The sequence below is a fragment of the Aegilops tauschii genome, chromosome 4 (assembly GCF_002575655.3).
Source record: "Aegilops tauschii subsp. strangulata cultivar AL8/78 chromosome 4, Aet v6.0, whole genome shotgun sequence".
NCBI classification, from domain to species: domain Eukaryota; kingdom Viridiplantae; phylum Streptophyta; class Magnoliopsida; order Poales; family Poaceae; genus Aegilops; species Aegilops tauschii.
In genome coordinates this window covers 160,416,872-160,435,250 of record NC_053038.3, presented here as the reverse complement: position 1 = coordinate 160,435,250, position 18,379 = coordinate 160,416,872, and the positions used below count along the sequence as shown (strand labels likewise).

The 18,379-nt window shown below is 51.9% G+C and overlaps 1 long non-coding RNA gene and 1 pseudogene across 1 annotated transcript; one reads left to right on the top strand and one right to left on the bottom strand.

The window, feature by feature from the left end:
• Positions 1-11,283: 11,283 nt before the first annotated feature.
• LOC141021725 (protein FAR-RED IMPAIRED RESPONSE 1-like) lies at positions 11,284-12,392 on the top strand (annotated as a pseudogene).
• A 903-nt stretch (positions 12,393-13,295) lies between these two features.
• On the bottom strand, positions 13,296-14,834 carry LOC109778663 (uncharacterized). Its single transcript, XR_002236642.4, has 2 exons — positions 13,681-14,834; positions 13,296-13,582 (listed from the first exon to the last, which is right to left on the bottom strand). It is a non-coding gene; the product is annotated as an uncharacterized lncRNA (long non-coding RNA).
• Positions 14,835-18,379: the final 3,545 nt, after the last annotated feature.

The window sequence follows — 18,379 nt, the reverse complement described above, 5'->3', positions numbered from 1 at the left end:
CACTGCCTCGGTGGCGCCAGATCCTGTCGGGAGCCCTGCCTTGCCGGCACCAGGCCCTGCCGGGGGGGTCTTTGGCTTTCCATCCACCGGTTCTGCCGCCGCCACTGCCTCTTCATCAACCTCTCTCTGCGCCACCAGTGCGGCACTGACCACTTGATTCGTCGCCGCTAGATACAACAGCAACGGCTCTTGTGGTTTAGGCGCAACCAGTATTGGCGTGGAGGAAAGGTATTTCTTCAGATCCTGCAATGCTGCCTCGGCTTCTGGGGTCCACTCCATTGGGCCTGCCTTCTTCAAGATTTTGAAGAAAGGAAGGATGCGCTCGGCGGACTTGGAGATGAATCGGCTCATGGCGGCGACGCAGCCGGTGAGCCGACGCACATCCTTGATCCGCTTGGGCGCCTCAATCTGCTCGATAGCCTTGATTTTGTCCGGGTTTGCCTCGATCCCGCGCTGTGACACAAAGAACCCGAGAAGCTTGCCGGACGGAACACCGAAGACACATTTCTCAGGGTTCAGTTTGAGATTGATCTTGCGCAGGTTGTCAAATGTCTCTTCCAGATCTTGCACAAGAGTTGGCCCATCCTTGGTTTTGACCACTATGTCATCCATATATGCCTCCATATTTCTATGGGGTTGGGGTTCAAAACCAATTTGGACTGCTCTTGCAAACGTCGAGCCAGCACTCTTCAACCCGAAAGGCATCCATAAAAAGCAATACGTACCACATGGGGTGATGAATGTTGTCTTTGAAGGAAATATGCCCTAGAGGCAATAATAAAGTTATTATTTATTTCCTTATATCATGATAAATGTTTATTATTCATGCTAGAATTGTATTAACCGGAAACATAATACTTGTGTGAATACATAGACAAACAGAGTGTCACTAGTATGCCTCTACTTGACTAGCTCGTTGATCAAAGATGGTTATGTTTCCTAGCCATAGACATGAGTTGTCATTTGATTAACGGGATCACATCATTAGGAGAATGATGTGATTGACTTGACCCATTCCGTTAGCTTAGCACTCGATCGTTTAGTATGTTGCTATTGCTTTCTTCATGACTTATACATGTTCCTATGACTATGAGATTATGCAACTCCCGTTTACCGGAGGAACACTTTGTGTGCTACCAAACATCACAACGTAACTGGGTGATTATAAAGGTGCTCTACAGGTGTCTCCAAAGGTATTTGTTGGGTTGGCATATTTCGAGATTAGGATTTGTCACTCCGATTGTCGGAGAGGTATCTCTGGGCCCACTCAGTAATACACATCACTATAAGCCTTGCAAGCATTGTGACTAATGAGTTAGTTGCGGGATGATGTATTACGGAACGAGTAAAGAGACTTGCCGGTAACGAGATTGAACTAGGTATCGAGATACCGACGATCGAATCTCGGGCAAGTAACATACCGATGACAAAGGGAATAACGTATGTTGTTATGTGGTCTGACCGATAAAGATCTTCGTAGAATATGTGGGAACCAATATGAGCATCCAGGTTCCGCTATTGGTTATTGACCGGAGAGGTGTCTCGGTCATGTCTACATAGTTCTCGAACCCGTAGGGTCCGCACGCTTAACGTTACGATGACAGTTATATTATGAGTTTATATGTTTTGATGTACCTAAGGTTGTTCGGAGTCCCGGATGTGATCACGGACATAACGAGGAGTCTCGAAATGGTCGAGACATAAAGATTGATATATTGGAAGCCTATGTTTGGATATCGGAAGTGTTCCGGGTGAAATCGGGATTTTTCCGGAGTACCGGGAGGTTACCGGAACCCCCCGGTAACTTAATGGGCCTAGGTGGAAGAGAGGAGAGGAGGCCAGGGCAGGGCCGCACACCCCTCCCCCCCAGTCCGAATAGGACAAGGAGAGGGGGGCGGCGCCCCCCCTTTCCTTCCTCCCCTCCACCTCTTCCCCCTCTCTCTCCTAGTCCAACATGGAAAAGGGGGGAGTCCTACTCCCGGTAGGAGTAGGACTCCTCCTGGCGCGCCTCTCCCCTTGGCCGGCCGAACCCCCCCTTGCTCCTTTATATACGGGGGCAGGGGGGCACCTCTATACACACAATTGATCATTGATCTCTTAGCCGTGTGCGGTGCCCCCCTCCACCATATTACACCTCGATAATATCGTAGCGGTGCTTAGGCGAAGCCCTGCGTCGGTAGAACATCATCATTGTCACCACGCCGTCGTGCTGACGAAACTCTCCCTCAACACTCGGCTGGATCGGAGTTCGAGGGACGTCATCGAGCTGAACGTGTGCTGAACTCGGAGGTGCCGTGCGTTCGGTACTTGATCGGTCGGATCGTGAAGACGTACGACTACATCAACCGCATTGTGTTAAACGCTTCCGCTTTCGGTCTACGAGGGTACGTGGACAACACTCTCCCCTCTCGTTGCTATACATCACGATGATCTTGCGTGTGCGTAGGAATTTTTTTGAAATTACTACGTTCCCCAACAGTCTTTTCTTCATCCTCTCTTGTCATGAAGATTTGGTGGTAGCCCGAGTAGGCGTCGAGGAATGATAACAGATCACACCCGGCCATGGAGTCAACAATCTGGTCGATGCGCGGCAACGGGAAGGGGTCCTTGGAACAAGCTTTATTGATATCTGTGTAATCAATACACAGCCTCCACTTCCCATTCGCCTTGCCCACCACTACCGGATTGGCCAACCACGTCGGGTGGAGCACTCCTCTCACCAAACCTGCCGCTTCCAACTTCCTGATCTACTCTGTGATGAACTCCCGCCTCTCCAGAGCCTGCTTTCTGACCTTCTGCTTGACGGGCCGGGCATGAGGGCAGACAGCTAGGTGGTGCTCGATCACCTCCCTGGGAACACCGGGGATCTCGGATGCTTGCCACGCAAACACGTCGACATTCGCCCGCAGGAAGGTGACGAGCGCGCCTTCCTATTTGCTGTCGAGGGTGGAGCCTATGGTGAAGGCCCCTCCCGTGCCATCCTCCCCGGCGGACACCCTCTTGGTCTGCGGCGGCTCAGCTCTGGATTTCTTGCTCTTGTCGGTAGAGCTCTCTAGCACGTCCTCGACGGGAGCACAACACTCCGAGGAGGTGCGCTTGCAGGAGTGGGTGCGAGAGGTCTTGTCGGCCTTCTTCTTCCCTCCCGGGCCTTCAGCGGCGGGAGCAGGCGCCTTGACAGCAGCTGCTGCAACTGCTTCCCGGTAGAGTTGGTCGGCGCAGATCAGCGCAGATCAGCGCATCCTTCTTGTCGGAGGGGAGGGAGATGATGGTCAACGGCCCGGGCATCTTTAGCATGTTGTAGGCGTAGTGTGATGCTGCCATGAACTCTGCTAGTGCCGGGCGGCCGAGGATCCCGTTGTAGGGCAAGGGGATCTCGGCCACGTCGAAGGTGATGTCACATCCCTAGCTTCTCGTATTGCACTAGGCTAGCTTCAGGTGTGCATCATGTTTGAATTTTGCAGAAAATTGAAATGGGGATTGCATAAACCCTAGCATCAAAGGAATTCACTAGGCTCAACTAAAATATTCTCAGTGTTTCCAAATGGCTTTCAAAAATGTTCATCATTTCTGGAAAATGTTGGAAACAATAACCAGAGGTGCTGCACATTTTTCCATGACATATTTGGACTCTGAATTAAATCATACAGTATTTGCATTCGGGCATTTAAATGCTATTAAATATTTTAAATGCTCAAATAATCATAAACTAAAATGTTTACTGTTGGATGTATTCTAAACAGTAGCCCTGATTAGTTTCATGATTTTTGGAAATGCCCTGGCATTTTTAATAAAGCCCAGAACAAAATAACAAAATAGAAAAACAGAAACAGAAATAAAAGAGAGAGAGAGAGCAAACTCACCCGGCGCTTACCTGGCCTGGCCCAGCACGGCCCAAACCAGCTGGCCGACGCCAGTCGTCGTCTCCACCGCGCCAGAAGGACGCCGAGCGCGTGCTCGCCGTGCGCACACACGCGCCTGTGCCACCTCCTGCCTGCTAGCTTGCGTGGCGCCGCGGACAGACCCGCCAGAGCCGTCTGGATCGCTCTGACCGCCCCACCATTCTCCCCCTCGCCTTCCTTTCGCCCTCTCCACCATGGCCGAGACAGCCGCGAGCTCGCTGTCGCCGTAGCCATGGCCTCAGGCCCTCCCTCGCCTCGCCGACGTGTCCATGGCCTCCGCCTCGACGCCCTCATCCTCCCCGTCGACCCACTCGACGCCAGATGCCTCAAAACGCCGTTCCCGACCTCTTCTTCATCGTCGGCCGCCGCGGATCCCCATCGTTGACTCGTCGCCGTCCGGCCTTCCCCGAGCTCGAAGAGGCCACCGCTGCAACCGCCGTGAGCCCCTCACCCCAACCCCTCTCTCCCCGCCGTCGATTTCTTCCTCTAGCCCCACTAACCACCGCGGCCGAAGCTCGCCGCCGCCGTGCCTCGTCGCCGACGTGGCTAGAGCCACAGTGGCTCGAAGCCAAGCTCACCGCTGTGCTCAACGCAGCACCAGGAGCCCGTAGACACCACCAGCTCCTCCTCCCGTGCACCGTAGCGCCGAACCCAGCCCCGTCCGAACTCCGGCCGCCGCCTTGCTCGCCGCCGGCGCTGCTCCCGGCCACCCCGCTGCCTCCCGTCCGGTCCTTTGGATGCGGACGAGCAAGAGCTACTCCCCGGTGCCCTTAGCTCACCAAACCACCCCCCGTAGCTCAAACCCGAGCCGAGCCGCCGTCGTTTTGGTCGCCGCCGGCAAGGCTCCGGTGACCGATGACGTGGCACCGTCATTAGGCGCTAACCCCGCTGCTTAAACCGCCCACAACCACTGACAGTGGGCCCCAGGCCTGGTCAAACCTCAGTCAGCGCTGGGTTTGACCGGGATTAGCCCTGTGTCGCTGACGTGTGGCCCCCACACGTCAGGTTTGACCTGGGTCAACCCAGTTGACTGCTGACACAGGCATGACGCAGTGCTGACGCAATTAATCCTTTTCTGGATTTAAAATAATTCAGGAAATTCCAGAAAATAGTGCAAACTTCTAAAATTCATAGAAATTCAACCGTAGCTCCAAATCAAACAAGTTATATATGAAAAATGATCAGAAAAATCCAATCTATCCATCTGTACCATTTTCATGCATGCTAGAACAACTTATGGCTGCTGTTTAGGCCAAATCATATAAATGGCATTTAAACCCTCACATATGGAGTTTGAATTGAACCTAGGGTTCAAACCAACTCCATTTAACATGTTGCTAGCTGCATTAGCTCAATTCACAGCATATTGCCATGTCACATTCATGCATCATATTGTTGCATTGCATTGAATGTGTTTCCTCTCTGTTGCCGGTATTTGTCCCCTCTCGGTAGACGATGTTCCGGCGTTGTGATCGTTGACACTAATGAAGACTCAATGCTATCTTCAGAAGTGCCAGGCAAGCAAAACCCCCTTGCTCATTCCGATACAATCCCACTCTCTCGCTCCTGCTCTCTTTTACTGCATTAGGACAACAACGATTCATCTGTTACTTGCTGCGGTAGCTGAACCCCTTTATCCTCTGCATGACCTGTCATTGCCACAGTAAATAGATGAAACCCACTAGCATGAGTAGGAGTTGTTTGAGCCCTGATGTGCCTACTCATTCATGCTTGTTTGTCATGCCTGCTATTGCTTAGAGTTGAGTCAGGTCTGATTCATCGGGAATGAATTGGGATTTAGTGAACATGTCCTACTGTTGAGAGCTAAGTGTGTGAACACGATTTGGTAAAGGTAGCTGTGAGAGGCCATGTAGGAGTACATGGTGGGTTGTCTCATTGAAACCGTCCTCGGGAACTGAGTTCTGTGTTTGTGATCCATGAACAGTTACTACCACGCATTGGAATGCTTAAGTGCCCCTCTCGACTTATTAATCAACCTGATCTCTGTCCAGGAGTTGCAACTAGTTTCTGGTGTTTGTAGGTAGTGTTAGTAGTCTACCAAGTGGCACCCGGTACAGGTGGGCTTGGGACAGACTAGGCACACGTGGCCTGGTGTACCGAGTGGCACCCGGATGGTGGGCTCGGGAACCCTGCACACATCGTTTGGGGCCGTGAGCGACACCCCGGCCGGATCTCCTTGCGGATGGAACCCGAATAGGCGATAAACCTGGACTAGAGACTTGTGTGGTTAGTCAGGTCGTGGCCGACTCCCTCGCCAGGCTTCCGCTTGAAGGTTGCCGAGGTACACGACGTGTACATGGTGGTAAGTGGCGAGAGCGTGTGTGACGAAGTACACCCCTGCAGGGTTAATATGATCTATTCGAATAGCCGTGTCCGCGGTAAAGGACTTCTGGGTTGCCTATAACAGTTCATAGACAAGTGAAAATGGATACTCTAAAATGCGCAAGATAAGCGTGAGTGCTATGGATGGCGTTCTCGTAGGGAGACGGGAGCGAATCCATAGTGGTGTATTGAGATGGCGAATATGTGGACTCGTGTGCGCCACCTCAAAAGAGTTGCTTGCAGTCGTAGTTCAGGATAGCCACCGAGTCAAAGCTGGCTTGCTGCAGTTAAACTCCACCACCCCCCTTTGTTGATACCGATGCATATGTAGATAGTTCTGATGTAAGTCTTGCTGGGTACATTTGTACTCACGTTTGCCTATTTTATGTTTTGCAGAGAGACGTCAGTCTCGCTAGTAGTTCCGTGTGGACTTCGACGTTTAGCTTGATACCTCAGCTACGATCTTGTGCCCTCGGCAGGATCTGGGAGATAGTCAGGCTTCACAGCCTTTTTCTTTTGTAGATGTTTGTACTCAGACATGTTAAGCTTCCGCATGTGCTTTGACTTGTATGCTCTGAATGTTGGGTCATGAGACCCATGTTTGTAATATCTGGCTCTTCGGAGCCTAATGAATAAATACTCTGAGTCGTAGAGTCTTGTTGTGATGCCATGTTGTATTTGCACATATCAAGCATATTGTGTGTATGATTGAAATGCTTGGTATGTGTGGGATCCGACAATCTAGTTGTCTATCCTTAGCAGCCTCTCTTATGGGGAAATGTAGTCTAGTGCCTCCTTGAGCCATAGTAGTCCGCTACAGCCCGGTTCACCGGAGTCCTGCTAGCCCAGCACTACTGCTCTGGACACTTGACTGGCCGGCATGTGTTTCATATCGTTCCTGTGTCTGTCCCTTCGGGGAAATGTCACGCGGTGACATCCGGAGTCCTGCCTAGCCTGCTACAGCCCGGGTTCCCGGAGTCCTGTTAGCCCAGTGCTACAGCCCGGATTCGCACGCTGCTGACCGACACGTTCGATGTTGATTCATGTATGCCTGTCCCCATACGTTAGTGCCGTTCTGGGTTCACGACTAGCCATGTCGGCCCGGGTTCTATGTCATATGGATGCTAGCGACATTGTCATATACGTGAGCCAAAAGGCGCAAACGGTCCCGGGCCATGGTAAGGCGACACCCGTGGGAGTACCGTGCGTGAGGCCGCAAAGTGATATGAGGTGTTACGGGCTAGATCGGTGTGACTTGGAATCGGGGTCCCGACAGGTGATCCTCTCCGTTCTGTAGTTCAACTCCCTCCAAACGTCACGGGCAGTGTGACCTTCCCCTTCGGCTGGCTCCTCCCCGGATTGACCCCTTGAAACGTGCCCGTTTCCTCGAGGTCTCCATCAGGGATTTGCAATCTTTTGATCACGACAGGCGAGATCAGGTTCAGGCCGGCCCCGCCGTCAACCAACATCTTGTTCACCCTGAGGTTGCGTATCGTTGGTGAGACCAACAATGGCAAACGCCCGACCGCGGTTGTGCGGTCAGGGTGGTCCTCGGCGTCAAAGATGAGGGGCGTGCTGGACCACTTCAGCGGCTTCTGAGCGTCGAACGACGGCTCCGCTGCTGTAATCTCACGCGCCCACTGCTTGAGCTGGCGGTGAGAAGTATGCAGCGAGGCGCCGCCATCGACGCACATGGCCTCCATAGCCTTCTGGAACCCTTGCTCACCGGACTCGTCGTCCTCGTCGTGATCATCGTCTTCTTGTTTCTTGTCACGGCCCCGGGCGGGCCTCTCTTGCTGGTTGTCCTTGCCGGGGCGGCTTCCTTGGCCACCACGCTTCTTGCCGGATCCCTCAGCACCGTCCTGGTCCTTCTCCTTGTCCCGCCTCTCGTACTCAGCTTTTTGCTTCTCAGCAAGCAGCTCGACTTGTCGGCAGTTCTGGAGGTCGTGGCCCTTGGTGCGGTGGATCTTGCAGTATTGCTTGCCGGAGCTTCCTGGCTTGTCGGTAGCCGCCAAGGCCCGGCAGGCGGAGCACCCGGCAATCTCCTTGCCGGGGGCGTCTGCCTTGACCTTCTTGTCGGCGCCGGTGTCGTCAGATCCTTCAACGGCAAGCACGGACTTGCCTTTGCGTTTCCTGTTGCGACGCCGGCCCTTCTTCGTCGGGGTGGCGGCGTCTTCGTCGGTAGAGTCGGTTTCCGCACCGGCGTCTTCGCCAGGGTACTTCCTTCCCTCTTCAGCCCGGGCGCACCTATCGGCCAGAACGTAGAGCTCGGCCACATCCTTAACCTTGGTCATCGCCAGCTCTTCGCGCATCTTGCGGTTGCGCATGTTCTAGTGGAACGTGCTGATCACAGCGGCGGGATGAACGTCGGGGATGTTGTACTGCACCCGGCTGAATCTCTGGATGTACTTGCGCAGGGTTTCCCCTTCCTTCTGGGGAATGATATGCAGATCACTGGCCTGGCCATGAGCTTGGTGGCCTCATGTGAAGGCGCCAACGAACTCATGGCACAGATCCGACCAAGAAGAAATGGAATCCACCGGCAAGTGCATCAACCAAGACATAACATTGGGCTTTAGCGCCAGCGGGAAATAGTTGGCAAGCACCTTGTCGTCGCGAGCTCCAGCAGCCTGCATCGCGATGGTGTAGATGCTGAGGAACTCGGACGGATGGGTCTTGCCAGTGTACTTCTCGCCGACGTCGGGCTTGAACGTGCGGTGGGACAGCCACTGGAACTGCCGCAGCTCACGGGTGAAGGCCGGGCAGCCCACCTCGTAAGGTAGGCCGCCGGAGCCCCCCGGTGCTGGGTGGTCCATAGCGGGTCCCGCCCGCTTGTCCGACTGGCGGCGCGTCTCGCGCCGGCGCTCGACGGTGGTCCGAGCGTCTTCGTGAGCTCGTTCCCGAAGAACCTGGCGCTGGTCGCGGAGGGTCCGCGGGTCGGACGAAGCTATGGAGATATTATCACAAGCGTCGTCACGACGGGCCAACGCCCGCGACGGCTGGCGAGGAGGGGGAGAGTGTACCGTGGCCGCAGCTCCCCTGGTCCTCCCAGTGCCAGCATGTGGTGGCTCGGTGGAGTGCCGGCCCGAGGGCCCCGCCGGCCGCGGATCCTCTTTGTTGGCGATGGCGACGAGGCTCCGGATGGTGGCCCTCCACTCGTCGAGCTTCTCTACAGCAGGAGGGAAGTCGAGGAGCAGCTGCGCACGCGCCAAAGCTTCTGCTGGCGTGGGCGGCAGCGACAACTGCGTGGATCGCGGCTCGCTTCGATTTCTAACTACGTTAGAAGGAGCTCCGTTACGACCCAACGGCTGCGTGCCATTTTCGCCAGCACTGCGGCGGGCATGCTGAACCCCTTCATCTCGCGGATGACGCACAGGGCTCTTCCCACGGCGGTGCCCAGGGTCACCAGCGTGGTGACGGTGCTCGGCGCGCACACCATGGGAAGAGCGCGCAGTGGTCGCCGGTGTGGGCGTCTTGGAGGTCACTACGCCGCTCGGAGGTGGCACAACGACACCCCTGGAGGGCCCCGCGCCGCCTACGGGGGGCCCAGCTCCGTCTTTGGATCTGGCGACGTGCGGCCGGTCGTCTGGCGCGCGAACGACGCCGCTCACCAGGCTCTGACTGCCAGGGCTATGCTGGTGCTCGTGGACCGCGGCCCGGGTCCTGTCCGCGACCGGTCCACTGCTCGTCCGCACCGGCACGAGCCGATCACCGTGGCCGTCTTCTTCTTAGGAGCCATGGCGACGAAGAACTGCTAGGCTAGCTACTAGACCAGATTCTCACAATCGCGCCCCCTACCTGGCGCGCCAAAGATGTCGGGGGAAATGGCACCTATGGGATCACAAGAATCCCTACTACGGTTGTCGGGGCGCGGGGTTGCGAGAAGAGCAGGATTAGTAACCAGCACAAGGATCGTTTACCAGGTTCGGGCCGCGAGGATGCGTAAAACCCTAGTCCTGCTTTGGTGGGTGTATTTCAGAGAGTTCTTGAGCTCTCGAACTAGCTGTGTCGAGTGCGTGGTTCGAAAGAGCCGAATCCTTCTCCAGTATGCCATGGGCCTCCTTTTATAGCCAAAAGGGGTTGCCACAGTGGCACACAGGAGGTGGAAAGGCACACAGCGCTATGAGCTTATCGCTCGTATTACAGGACAAGACGCATTTAATGCGTAGCTTAGGTGTCCCCTTACTTTACTGGGGACGGGGGCGAGGCCCGTCCCGTCCGTCGCCGCTCCTCCTCGCTTCGACATGCGCCCTGGCTAGTGAGGCATGCGGTGCCACGTAGGCAGGCATGCAGCTGAGGTGGCGCGGTGGTGGAGCCGTCACGAAGGTCTACATGCCGCCACGTAGGCGCTCGATGAGTTGGCCTGGGAGCTGCATGTTGCCACGCAGGTGCCCGCCCAGCTGGTTGAGCTGGCAGCTGCATGTGAACGGTGGTGGAAGCTTGGTTGGCACGGGCCTGGCGGTGGCCCCGCTGGCGTCCTTGGTGAGGGCCTTGCCGGGTGGCCCGGCAAGGGTCTTGCCGTGTGGCCCGGCAAGGGTCTTGCCGTGGCGCGCTGTCGTCCCCGGCAAGGGCCTTGCCGGGGGTCTGGTGGCCTTCCTCGGCAAGGATCTTGCCGAGGATCGTTGTCTTCTAATCCTCATCTGATCTTGAGTGTTCCTTGTCTTCACAAAGATCTGCATGCCACCATGGAAGTGCCTCCCGAGCCCTGGCCTAACGTGATGTTGGAGACCGTGGGCTCAAGGGTGGCTCGCTCTGTTGGTGTGGGGCGAGCTGCCCCGGCAAGGGTCTTGCCGGGGGAACCTGCTTCGTCCCTCTGCTCTTTGTGGCCTTGGCCTTGGCGTTGCTTTGATTATCTTGGGCTCCGGTCTTACCTTGGCTCACCTCCCCTGTTCTGCTTGGTGTGACCGTGGGCGCGGCTCCGACTGCCCGTGCACAGGTAGAGGGGTACAAAAGTGCGCCCCTCTTTTTGTACACCGACAAGGTTGTTGTTGGCAATGCGGTCTATGATTCATTAACAGTTGCAGAGTTTGAAGTTGCTTGGATGCATATGATTGAGAAGTATGATCTTGGTGATAATGAATGGCTTAAAGGGCTTTACAACCATCGACACCGTTGGGTTCCAGCATTTGTGAAAGATGCCTTTTGGGCAGGTATGTCTACTACACAGCGTAGTGAGAGTATGAATGCCTTCTTTGATGGATATATTAATGCAAAAACTACATTGAAGCATTTTGTTAGCCAATATGAGAATGCTCTTCGTGATAAAGTTGAGAAGGAGAATATTGCTGATTTCAATTCTTTCAATTCAACCATACCTTCTATCACACGCTTTGACATTGAGAAGCAATTTCAGTCAATCTATACAAATTCAAAGTTCAAAGAATTTCAAGAAGAGCTAACAGATATTATGTATTGTGATCGGAAGTTTATACAAAAAGAAGGGGCAATAGAAACATATGAAATAACCGAGGATGTGCTAATTGACAAAGAAAAAGGATGGAGAAAGGATATTCTGTACCATGTATATTTCAATGAGGAAGAGTTCTAAGTTAAGTGTTCATGTCGCCGCTTTGAGTTCAGAGGTATTCTCTGTAGGCATGTGTTGTGTGTGCTTACTCAAAAGAAAATCAAGGAGGTTCCTCCACAATACATCCTTGCTCGGTGGAAAAAAATGTGAAAAGAAAACATAACTTTATCAGATGCACATACGGCGGCATGGAAGACACTCCTGTTGTAAAACGCTTTGATAGCTTGTGCAATTCTTTCTACCCAGTTGCAGAGATAGGTGCCATGTCGGATGGTGCACACAATTCCTTGATCGAAGATCTTCGCACCTTGAAAATTAAGTACAACAGCAACTCAAGTTCTGAAAATAACAATGATAAGGTTGGTACACAGGAAGATTCACCTTCCAATGGGAAGGCAACAGGTAAAACTATACTGAGTCCAGTAGCTGTTAGATGTGCTGGACGCCCTCCTTCGGTGAGAAAAGAATCTAAGGTTGATAAGCTTATTCGCCAAGCAAACGAAAAGAAGAAGAAAAAAGAACAAATGGAGAAGAAAAAGGCTGCAATAAAGGAGAAGAAGGAAGCTGAAAAAGAGGTATCATTTCGAATATTATGTTTTTCAGTTGTGAAAAAGAAGACCTAAATTCACACTTGTGTGCTCAGTAAAATTTTATTTGTTTCAGGCTCGCTCCTTGAATTTGAAAAATAAAAGGTCCAGCAAAAAAAGAAAATCCTCAGAGGATGATATTCTACAACAAAATGCTATAGAACATATGGTATCTAATTCTTGCTCCCGGCTGTTTAGCAATATTTTTTCATGTATTTTACTGACTTCTTGCAATCTAAAACAGAGTCAACAAGATGTTTATTTGGATGGCCAGGCTTGTACTATCACAGTTCAGGTATCTTTATTTCTCATCCTTTTATTTCTAGTAAACACTTGACCATCAATGTCATTTTATCACCTTCTTTGGACAGGAATCATTTGACTTGGGCATTAACGCTGGCAACATAAATGTACCCTAAGAATCGACTACGGTATCATTTGGAGGTTTATCGACAATGGTTATGTCTCCAATCCTAGGAGAATATACAAGTATGTTGTTTCAAGTTCAGCAAGGATCGACTGTAGTGCCCAGTTCTGCTGAGTTGCACTTTGATGGAATTGGAGGGCGGAACAATATGGTGGATCAGAGTTAGACAAGATTTATGTCATTTCAAGTGGTTGGATGCAGTACTTTCTATGCACTTGGCAACTTTAATGTAATAGCTGAAAGACACCAGGGCACCAAATTTATATTTTGTCATCAGGATTATTCCCTAAAGTACCAGATTTGCTTTATGAGATTGTTATACGTTTGCAATTTTCCTTGGATATGTGTACGTGCGCATTGCCGCTAGCTAACTCTCATGAATGAGAGTTTTTTGTCTCACACATTTGCAATAGAACAAGGATGTTTCCATCAGGACAGATTTCTTATTCATAATTCTAGTTGGAACATTATGATCACAACTTATACGTCACACAGGATTTACAATCCATCAATTTTTCAAGAAATAAACAACCTTGTATATTGCTCTTATTCATAAGGTCGGATTTTACAACCACACAAAATCATATAATGAAAAGTACACGTTACAATCAACACCAACTACGCGAGCAATTCTGTACGGAACTTGCACACTCCAGTCATCTTCTCCACATACACACGCATAATCTGCAATCATATGTGGTCTGATTTTGGTCTCTTTTGATTCGGTGAATCAACACAAAATGCTTCTTGTTTGATTGCATAGAGAATACCACTGCTGCTGGAGTGTATATTCCTCTCCCTGCAAAACATAACAAAATTCAGTCCTTGCACAAAATTCAGAGCTTCCCCTAAATTCAGATTAGCAGGAAGCAAAACTAAAGCAAAATTCAGAGCTACCAGTTTGGCACTTTAGCTTGTCCATCTGGTCCAGCTGCGGGGGGATGAGAACGTCAACGCTGCCCTGCACGCTCAGGAGCAGGTCGACCAGCATCGTCAGCCGCCGCACGACTAGCCTGTACGCCGCCCAGGGCTCCACGGGGCTCGCCCACGGCGCTTCCAGCGTCTATACGACGAGGCCGCCTTGCCTCTCTGAAGGAGCCGGCCGTCACGCTGCCGACGAGCAGGGGATCGCCTGGTCGCTCTGGAGGAACCGGTCGTGACACTGCCGACAAGCAGGGGATCGCCTCGACGCATCGGAGGAGGCAGCCATGGGGCATCCAACGAGGAGGAAGTCGCCTCGCCGCCTGAAGGTAGCACATCCTGACGCGTCGAAAGAGATCGCATCCACACAGCCATGAGGGGAACTAGAGCAGATAGCTTGGCCGATCTGGGCGAGCCGGTCGTCGCTTCGGAGAGAAAGGAAACCGCCGGGATTTTTATTTTTTATTTTATCTTTTCCTTTTCAGTTCAGCGCGCGCTCGCACCCTCGCAGCCACCTCGGACGGACTCCTAGTCAGCCTGTAAAACGCCCGTAATCTCCTGTACGTGTAGCATTATTGATAATTTACAGTCCATTTGCTAATTCTTAAGGTTTTTTGAAGCCCATATTTTTTTTAGCATTACAGTCCATATTATGGCCACAGTTAAAAAATTATACGAAATCTTGCATATTTCAGTGTGGTCCGAACTGTTTTTAATCCCAAAATTTCGAGTCACATTCAAACTGATTTAGAAAATAAATGTATATCAATATAAAATCCAACAAATTGTCCACGCATAAAAATCAATGCAATTTAAAATCTCGAAATAAAAAAAAGGAATTTGAAACTAATTGCCGGTTTGATGTGTTTTAAAAATGTACAACCCATTTCTCATTGCTGATAGGCATTTTCTCGGCGAGCCGAATGAAACTCTCCTTGTCTTGAAAGATTTGCAGTCAAACAGGCTTGGCAAAACGACTTACTTGACAAATCACAAAAAACTGGGCTAGCCATTTTCAGAAAGAAAAAAAAACTACTGGGCTGGTTTGTGGTAAACATAACAGAAAAGGCTGTCTAGACAGGCCAGAGTGCCCCGCACAGCCCAGTTGACACTCTGCTTCCGTCTCAAAAACAAATTAGATACATGCCACTCCAATTATGGCGATTCATAAAATGCTACTGCAATTTTTGCAAACTTTGAAAAACGCCATTGCAATTTTTGCAAACTTTGAAAAACGCCATTCCAGACTTCGAAAAATGCCACTGGAAATGACATTTTTGAAAGTTTGGAAATTGCAGTGGCATTTCTCGGAATCACCAGATTTGGAGTGGCATTTATCAAATTAATCCAAAACAAAAATAATTGGGCAAGCTGCTGGGTCCCTGGTGTCAGCCGCTCGTTGTGCAATTCTCTCGTTTATTGACTACGTTGACAATGGCATGGGACCCAGATGTCAGAAATCCATTAGGAGGAGCCTTTTTTTATTGGCTTAAAATAAGGACGCACTTGCTTGCGTACTACCATGACCTTAGTGGGTACCTGCTGTCATCCTCTCCACGTACAATCATCTCCTGTTGTGTACGCGTCAACCTGGTAGGCCCACATGCCAGCCTCTAAACCCGTGGCGGACAAATACAACCCATTTAGAAAAATAACAGCCCATTCCATACGTTCAAACGGAAAGTTCAACATTCAGAGCAAAGTAATAGGTCTGATCCAGATATAGAGTACTGAACTTCCATGTTGACAACCATCATAGCCAAGTTAACTATCTACTCCCAGTAATACTCTAGTAATGTACAAGTACTAACTTACTCTTAGCTAATTAGATGATGCCGGCCGCCATCTGGGGTACACGCTAAACGCCGGCACCGGCGTCCTCCGACTCGCCTCGAACTTGCCAGAGGTGCGGTAGGGCGCATTGCTCGTGCGCGTTGGCCCTTTCCATGACGACGTGGTCCACCGAAGCTTCGGCTTCTAAGCGGGAAACCCACTTGACGAGCTTGTAGTAAAATTCGACATTGCGAACGCGTGTGTGCCTGACAGCCTCCAGGGCCATTTGCCGCGCCGGCCTCCACGTAGTCGGCCCAGTTGCGGGCGCTCTGCTCGCGACTCATGGCGTCGGTGCGCTGCTGCTCCATGTCCCGCTGGCGGCGCAAATCGGCGATACGCTGCTCCTCTGCCAGGCGTTCGCGCTCCAACAACTCCTCATACTCCGCATTGCCATCTAAAGACCGATAGAATGCCTCCTCCCTCCGTCTGCCTTCCGGTGAAAAACCGAACACTAGTTCCGGCGGTGACGGCCTCCGGCGTCGCCTATCACGGACGGGCGGGGGCATGGCGGACGTGGCGAGAGCGAGGATAAGTGGCGAGCGACGTCGGGCCGGTGGGGGCTTATGAGGATAGGGCGAGTAGGGTGATGGTGCCACCGGAGAAGCCCGGGAAACATTAATTATAGGCGGAAGGTAGGCGAACCAGCGTGTCGCGGGAAACGCGACGGTCATCGCGGTCATCGGAATTCAATGCATAAGCCGGCACGGCTTAGCGCGCCAGCGTGCCGTGGAAAACTAGAAAAACTGAAAATATGACTGTGTCGTCCCGTCTCGTCAGTGGTGTGTCCCGTCCGTGCTGGGTCGCACGCCAGCATGACGGTCAAACGAGTGCACTCGAATCATCCATATGAGGTACTCCCTCTGTGACGCCCCCGATTTGACCGTACACTAATCATGCACACAAATGTGTACGATCAAGATCAGGGACTCACGGGAAGATATCACAACACAACTCTACAACATAAATAAGTCATACAAGCATCATAATACAAGCCAGGGGCCTCGAGGGCTCGAATACAAGTGCTCGATCATAGACGAGTCAGCGGAAGCAACAATATCTGAGTACAGACATAAGTTAAACAAGTTTGCCTTAAGAAGGCTAGCACAAAAGTAGCAACGATCGAAGAGGCAAGGCCTCCTGCCTGGGACCTCCTAACTACTCCTCGAAGCCGAACTCCATGTAGAATCATCCTCGGGATCTCTAGCTCATGGACTCCAGCATCTGGTTGCGACAACCAAGTATAGAAGGGGAAAAGAGGGAGAAAAGCAACCGTGAGTACTCATCCAAAGTACTCGCAAGCAAGGAGCTACACTACATATGCATGGGTATATGTGTAAAGGGCCATCGGTGGACTGAACTGCAGAATGCCAGAATAAGAGGGGGATAGCTAATCCTGTCGAAGACTACGCTTCTGGCCACCTCCATCTTGCTGCATGTAGAAGAGAGTAGATTGAAGTCCTCCAAGTAGCATCGCATAGCATAAACCTACCCGGCGATCCCCTCCTCGTCGCCCTGTTAGAGAACGATCACCGGGTTGTATCTGGCACTTGGAAGGGTATGTTTTATTAAGTATCCGGTTCTAGTTGTCATAAGGTCAAGGTACAACTCCGGGTCGTCCTTTTACCGAGGGACATAGCTATTCGAATAGATAAACTTCCATGCAGGGGTGCACCACATAACCCAACATGCTCGATCCCATTTGGCCGGACACACTTTTCTGGGTCATGCCCGGCCTCGGAAGATCAACACGTCGCAGCCCCACCTAGGCATAACAGAGAGGTCAGCACGCCGGTCTAAATCCTATGGCGCAGGGGTCTGGGCCCATCGCCCATTGCACACCTGCACGTTGCGAACGCGACCGAAAGCAGACCTAGCCTAGTAGGCGTTCCAGTCCAATCCGGCGCGCGCCACTCAGTCGCTGACGTCACGAAGGCTTCGGCTGATACCACGACGTCGAGTGCCCATAACTGTTCCCGCGTAGTTGGTTAGTGCGTATAGACCAAATGGCCAGACTCAGATCAAATACCAAGATCTCATTAAGCGTGTTAAGTATCCGCGAACGCTGACCAGGGCCAGGTCCACCTCTCTCCTAGGTGGTCTCAACCTGCCCTGTCGCTCCGCCACAAAGTAACAGTCGGGGGCCGTCAGGAACCCAGGCCCACCTCTACCGGGATGGAGCCACCTGTCCTTTCAGCCCCCTCATCAGAATCACTTGCGGGTACTCAACGAGCCAACCCGACTTTAGTCACCACATGTGTCATGTATATAAAGTATATAGCGTATAACCGTGATCACCTCCCGAAGTGATCACGGCCCAGTAGTATAGCATGGCAGACGGACAAGAGTTTAGGGCCACTGATGGAACACTAGCATCCTATACTAAGCAGTAGGATAGCAGGTAAGGGTAACAACTGTAGCAACAATGACAGGCTATGCAACATAATAGGATTGACCGAAATCAGTAACATGCTACACTACTCTAATGCAAGCAGTATAGAGAAGAATAGGCGATATCTGGTGATAAAGGGGGGGCTTGCCTGGTTGCCCTGGCAAGAAGGAGGGGTCGTCAACACCGTAGTCGAACTGGGGGTCGCCGGCAGTCTCGGGGTCTACCGGAAAGAAGTAACGGAGGGGGAACACAATAAATAACAGAGCAATCAAAGCATCACAAAGTATAACAAGGCAATACGCGGTGCTAGAGGTGACGTAACGCAGGGATATGTGATACCAGCGAAGGGGGGAAACATCCGGGAAAGTATCCCCGGTGTTTCGCGTTTTCGGGCAGATGAACCGGAGGGAGAAAGTTGCGTGTTTGCTATGCTAGGGATGTGTAGCGGACGAA